Source organism: Octodon degus, unplaced genomic scaffold, assembly GCF_000260255.1.
Source record: "Octodon degus isolate 3935 unplaced genomic scaffold, OctDeg1.0 scaffold00065, whole genome shotgun sequence".
Lineage (NCBI taxonomy): Eukaryota > Metazoa > Chordata > Mammalia > Rodentia > Octodontidae > Octodon > Octodon degus.
The window spans coordinates 6,480,268-6,487,268 of NW_004524641.1; the positions used below are offsets into that span (position 1 = coordinate 6,480,268).

Here is a 7,001-nt window from a genome sequence, read left to right on the forward strand (position 1 = left end):
TGATGCAAGGCTACATTTGCAAAATCAATTAAACAAAGATGGCCCCATGGGCAGGGACGGGTCCTTCCAGGATGCAGGGCTTGGCCGGGGGAGTCTGGGCTGGATTTCTGTTCCCATCTGTCTTCTTGTCCAGGAAAAGCCTGCCTACATGCATGTGGTGGCCTAGCTCTGATGCCCCTTTCCCCCACGCTGGTGTGCTTCCTGCTAATGGCATCTGGGCCAGCTCCTGTCCTTGGTGGGTCTGCCTCAGCACCATGCCATCTTTCTTTCCTTCTCCTTTCCTCTCTGCTCCTCTCTGGCTTCTCTGCATCTGGTACCTTGACACTGGGCCCCAAAGCTACTGTTCAGTCTTCTCCTTTTCCAGTCCTTCCTCTCTCATGTCCTTCACTAAAAGTTTCTCACCTCAGGCTCCTTTGTTCCAAAACCCTATCACAGGACAGAAATGAGTCTACTTCATCAGCTAGTGCTACATTGCTAGTAGCTAATGACGCTTCCACAATACATTCTCCCCGTAGCACCTGGGTGCACATTTACAGGTCAGGCCATCACATTTATTTGCACTTCAGTAGGAGTCGCTGCTGTGCATTTCATGTTCAGTGGCACGACCAATAGAAAAGATGTTTTAGCGCACAATCACGATCCTTTTATGCGAAAAGGCAAAATCAGTTGTTAACCAGAAGTAGCATTCAGAAGTTTGTAAAACAACAACAACAACAACAACAACTAATGACACCATTTTAATTTTTCATATTTTCATTGATGAGCCCCTTTCTCCTTCTTTATTCTTTTTTTCTTCTCTTTCTTTCTTTCTTTTTTTTTTTTTTTTTTTTTTTTCGCAGAACCAGGGACTGAACTCAGGCCCTTGCACTTGCCAGGGAAGTGCTTATTCCACTGAGCCATCTCCCTGGCCCTCCTTCTTTATTCTTAAAAGCTTGTGAATGTACATATGCATCCAAATTAAGTATATTGCTAGGGTTAAAATACTTGCACCTTTATTCAGGGCCAACCCCAAAGTCCTGGAGTAAATTTGCTTCCCTCATAGCTGAGGCCAGGAGCATTTACAATCTCATCAGCCCTGGTCTCCCCTTCCATCTTCTCTGTTTCCCTTTAATTTTCAGTGATTTTCTATTTTTACCCTCTACATTACATTGCATTTATTTGAAATGATTTGAAGTGAATAGATAAGGTACAACACAGTACAGAAAATTCTTATATGCCCTTTATTCGGCGTCCCCTAATGTGGGCATCTTGAATGATAATACAGTGCCAAAACTAAAAACTTAATACAGATGCAACATAATGAAACCAAAAATTTTAAGTCTATTCCAGAACCTAAACAGGGACTGCTAGTTGTCATATTTCCATAGTTCTTTCCACTCTGGGACATTTCATGTCATTTTTGTTTGTTTTCCTTTTTGTCTTTCATAACCTTGACACTTTAAAGAACATTGGCCAGTTGTTTTGTAGCATGACTTCCAATTTGTGCTTCTCTAATATTTTCTCATGATTAGAGGAAAGTTATTCATTTGTAATTAATTTCTCAGAAATGCACCTTCTTAGGGTTGGGACTACAGCTTGGTGGTGTAAGTGCCTGCCTGGCAAGTGCAGCATCCCAAGTTCAATCCCTGGTACTGCCAAAAAAATAAACAGAAAACCCCACAAACCCACTTTCTTAAGGCCAGTGTCATGGCACACACTTGTAATCCCAACATTCAGGAGGCTGAAGGCAGAAGAATTGCTGAGAGTTTGAGGCCTATCTGGACTACAAAGACCTGTTTCAAGAGCAAAACACAACAAACAATAAAAAGTAGCAACAGAAAGAAAAAGAAAAGAGTTTCACTTTCTTAGTCTAGCACTTAAAGAACATGATGTTGAAATTCCATATTGCTGCTGCTGTTACCCTTAATTGGTGTCTGCTGGGTTTCTCTACTTAAAAAATGATAAATAAGCATCTTGGGGCAGATCCTTTGATACTTCGTTCATTTCTCCTCAGACTTTTCCCTGCTAATATTCTTCAAGGCCATCAGCAAATTTTGCCTGCAACGATTATTACTGAATTACTCAAATAGTAATTTTCTGTTTCTATCACTCTTTCTGCGTTGATTTTATTAGTTGGAATTTTTCTGTGAGACGAGTTGTTCTCCATCTGGAGATGTAGCTCAGTGATAGAGCACTTACAGGTCTCTAGCACTGCAGGGAGGGTGGGGCCTGTCTCTTCCCTTTCCCCATTTATTGCTTTATTTAAGTACTTATTAAATGAGTGAACAATGTGGTATTGGGGATTGAACTCGAGGCACTTGCTAGTCAAGACCTCTACCACTGGTCCCACCGTAGACCTGAATAAATAAAATCTATTGACATGTTCATGCATACTTAATTTAATTCTATGGATTATAATACAGTGTATATTATTCTCCTTGGGTTGCTCCAGTTGGGGCAACTGGGAGGTCTTTCATGCCCTTAGATAGGCTGCTAACCTTGGCTGAGCCCGTCTCTACTTCCCAGCACTGTGCGATGCAATAGACTCATCCTGTGCCTTTTCTACTCCAGCCCTAGACTCATTCACTTCTCCCAGGAACCTGGCTCCTGGTACTGGTATGTAGAATCCAAGGCATGGGTGTGAGGATGCTCATCACTCCTTGGGCAGCATTGCAACCAAGCCTTCTCAGTGGACAGAGGTGGGCAGCTGAGGCGTACTAACCCACGCCTATGTGCACATTTGTATTTCTCTTTTGTCTACCTGGGTATGAATTGAAAAGTCCCGTAAATTTACATAGTACCTGATTCCAATCCAAAGACCTCACTCTAGCCTTCCCTTTTTTTCTTTTAGGGAAGGGTCTACAGGGTGTTCAGGGTCTCACTACTAGATTGGACTCTTAGTGATCCGCCAGTTTACAGCCTCCCAAGAGCTGGGATTACAGGTATGCGCCTCCACGCCCAGTCTCAATTGCCAGCTCAGCGTGCCCAGGGGGCAAGGCCGACACGGCAGGCCCATGGATCGAACACCCAGCCCCTGAGCCTGCTTGCAGGCGCTTTAATCTCTTGAGCTATTTGGCCGGCCCACCTTTTTCTATTTTATAAACTTCTTCCTTCAATAGCGAGAGACCTGGCTGACTTTACCTACACTATATTTGATCAATTTACTGAATTGCTAACCCCTGCCCCTCCCTCTGGCCCTGCTGGTCTCACGGAAGCCTCTCTCGGTCTGGCTCTCTGCACGAAGTGGCCAGCATCTCCAAGCTTACTTTCTCACTCCTCTGTAATAATCCTCGAAGAAAGAGTGCTTTATTCATTTTGCCAGCCATGAGTTCCAGAGAAAGCTCTAAAGTGGATTCTCAACTGACTGACTGGAGTCTCTCCTCAGCACGGAGTCATGGACAGTGGCCAGATATGTGAAAGTCCCTGACTGGTCACGTGCCTGTTCTGGAGCCAGGCAGGTGGTACTGTCCCATCCAAACTGGAGTCCGGCGTGGCCGAGAGGTAGTTATCTGAGGGCACACTGGAGTCCTAGTGTCAGCAGCGAGGCCATTCTGTGCAGATCAGACCCACGTGTAAACATGATGCCAGCTAAGGGCTTGGGGAAGAAGTGACTGCAGGCAACGTCTCCTAGATGCAGCTGCCACAGAAATGTGGATTTAAAATATGTGTATAAGGGCGGGCGAGATAGCTCAGTGGACTAAGTGCCTCCGTAGGCAAGCGCTGAGACCGGGTTCCATCCCCCGCACCACAGGCCGTGCTGGCCCCGCCCCTAGGCACACTGACACACACCTGTAGTCCTGCTGGGGAGGCTTAAAACAGGAGGACCACTACGAGTCCGAGCTGCATAGGGAGACCCTGTACCAAATGCATAAAAAGAAAAAAGTGTGTTACAAAGAAGAATGTTTCTCCAGTTTTACAAAATGTATTGCCAGACTTGATAGCTTGACATAAGAGGAATTAAAGAAATGCTCAATGACTTGAAGGCTTCTTGCCCACATTCATGCCAAGCTCTATGCCATGACCCCAGCCTCTGTTTAATTTTCGTGGGCACTTTGCCCATGGCTCGGGCAGCTGCCACCTTGTGTCTAGCAGTGCCTGGGGACAAGAGGACCACTTCAGCCTTCCTCAGTTACTGTCAGCAGATGTCCCAGATTACCTTTTCCTGTTATTAATGAACCGTCTGTAGCTTACAGTAGAAAAAACTTCACAGTGCAACCTGTTTTTGCAGAGGTTGAAAGTCACACTACAAGGGCTAGGTTGTGGTGAAACACACCTACAGTCTCACTCAGGAGGCTGAAGCAGGAAGATCACTTGAGCTCAGGAATTTGAGACCAGCCAGGACAGTATAGCAGCCCTATTAAAAAAAAAAAAAAAGCTCTCTCTCTCTCTCTCTCTCTCTCTCTCTCTCTCTCTCTCTCTCACACACACACACACACAACACACACACACACACACACGAGCGCACACACATACAGAATTTTAAAAAAGAGATTGTATTGATAAATTGTTTACATCTTTAATTTTTTAAAAAGATGTAGTGTTGACAAAAGCTGTCTAATTTTGGGATACGAACTTATTCTAAATTCTACCTTCAGAAGGAAATTTTTTGGGGGAGATTTTACTTGTTCTGGTTTCTAGTCTTAAAAAGAAATCAGTCATATCTACTGTGGCTATCCATTATAGACACTTCTCCTGAGAGAAATAGGGTTCCAGGGACAAAGCTAGGCCCCTCTCTGCCTTGTTCTTGGTATTACTATTTTCCTCAGCATGCTTGGTAGCCTTGCTCCTGACTGTAACTTTCCCTGATACTTTATTTACATAAAAGGAATTTTCTTTAAACATGGAATTTTATTAATCTAGATGGCCCCAAGTCATATTTCGATAAGACTTTGTAGCTATCAGCTCTTTCTGAGAGCTGTGTCTGCGAGGGAGGGCTGGCCTTTTCCCTCTTCCGCAATGTTAGAACGTATCCATAATAGAATACAACAGTTTTTATGCAGCTACCCAGTGGTTTAATCACAATGCAAAGCCAACATTGCTAATCTGAACAATCTACACGGATGACAACTCATTGAAATAACTATCAATTAACAACATAATTGTCAGTTATAAGTTGCCAACATTAAAATAGGCAATTGTTCCCTCTATGAGGCTTTTGTGTGCTCTTCCCCTTCTTCTTCATGGGGTTTGGAGATAGAGCAGAGGCCTGGGTTGCAGAGTCTGAACTGATAACCAAGTTAATTGTTGTTTTAATCAATCGATCGTCTTTCTTATGAGAGCTCTGAAGTGAAAACAGTAGCGCTAGTCATAAAATGCCCCTGCAGGCTTGGCAGGTCAACCCTGCCTGGGATTTTTGATTCCTGTGGCACCAAATGCAGCAGCAGGTCTGTATTCTCTTTAGTCAGGTCTGTTGTAGAAGTGCATGGCAGTGACTTCTATTTTATTTGATCAAGATCACATCAAAAAGCAAAAGCAAAAACAACCCGAGTATGAAGGCAGGGTTAACTTTTGTTAAAGCAACAACAACAAAATCCATTACTGTTAGGATAATGATTTCGGTATCTTTCCTCCGCACTATCTCAATATAGGAAGACCCTCTTTTGGGCTCAATATAGGAAGCCTCACAAGCTGCTGTAGATGAGTGGGCAAAAAGAGTGGAAGGACAAGAATCAAGATTCGGTGGTGAAGGACACCATGAGAATTGAAAGCATGGTGGTCCTCTTAAGTGTTTACCTATCTCGCACTTGACAGACTGGTGTCAAGCTGCAAGTAGGTCTTGGTCCTACAGGGTCACTTTCAGGAAGAACTTGTTGAAGACAGGACTCTACTTGTGCTTGAGATCGGAACGCTTCATATTCCAGTAGCCTAGAGCCAAAATAGAATTTCTGATGTGAGCACAGCTGACTGTGTTAGCTCACTGATCTGCCTGGCCCCAGGTACTGCTTTACTGAAAATAAAGTTTGACTTGGATCTTGTGGCAAAGAGCTTCTTACCTTCCCAGGAACCTGTGATGGAGTGAAGTGGAACAGGGCTGTGGGATGGGACAGGCAGGGCTGAGAGTTACTCTCCGGATGTGGCCTGGTTCCATTCTTGATCCTTCATGTCTTGAAGAGGATGAGGAGAATTTCATCTTTCAAGGTTGTTTAGAAATTGAGTTGACAGTATAAATTCTGGTACGTTGTTGGTACTTGCAAGTAACTAGTCATTATTAATTTTAATCACTTACCAGTCCAATTATTTAAATACAGGATGACCAAAGTTGCACATGTTTTGTTAATTTCTATGAGATAGGTGCTTTTCCGCCTGCTCCGAGCGTCACTCCTGCTGCACTGCACTCCCTCTGAGCTCCCAGCTCCTGCTAAGCTTGCGCCGCCGCCGCCTCCAGTCACCATCATGATTATCTACTGGGACCTCATCAGCCACGATGAGATGTTCTCCGATATTTACAAGATCTGGGAGATTATGGATGGGCTGTACCTGGAGGTGGAGGGCAAGATGGTCGGTAGAACAGAGGGTAACACTGACGACGCGCTCATTGGTGGCAGTGCCTCCGCTGGAGGCCCGGAGGGCGAAGGCACCAAAAGCACAGTAGTCACCGGTGTAGATATTGTAATGAACCATCACTTGCAGGAAACCAGCTTCACAAAAGAGGCCTACAGGAAGTACATCAAAGATTATATGAAATCAATCAAAGGCAACCTTGAAGAACAAAGACCAGAAAGAGTAAAACCATTTATGACAGGGACTGCAGAGCAAATCAAGCACATCCTTGCTAATTTCAAAAACTATCAGTTCTTTATTGGTGCAAACATGAATCCAGATGGCCTGGTTGCTCTTGTGGACTACTGTGAGGATGGTGTGACCCCATTTATGATTTTCTTTAAGGATGGTTTAGAAATGGAAAAATGTTAATGGATTTGATGGTAACTTTGGATCTACCACTTGTCATAACTGGCTGCTGCTTGTCATCTACACAACACCAGGATTTTAGACAAATGGGACTGATGTCATCTTGAATGCTT

At 44.1% G+C, this 7,001-nt stretch overlaps 1 pseudogene; it reads left to right on the forward strand.

Moving 5' to 3' along the window:
• Nucleotides 1-6,372: 6,372 nt before the first annotated feature.
• Nucleotides 6,373-6,906, forward strand: LOC105742673 (annotated as a pseudogene).
• The last annotated feature ends 95 nt before the right edge of the window (nucleotides 6,907-7,001 follow it).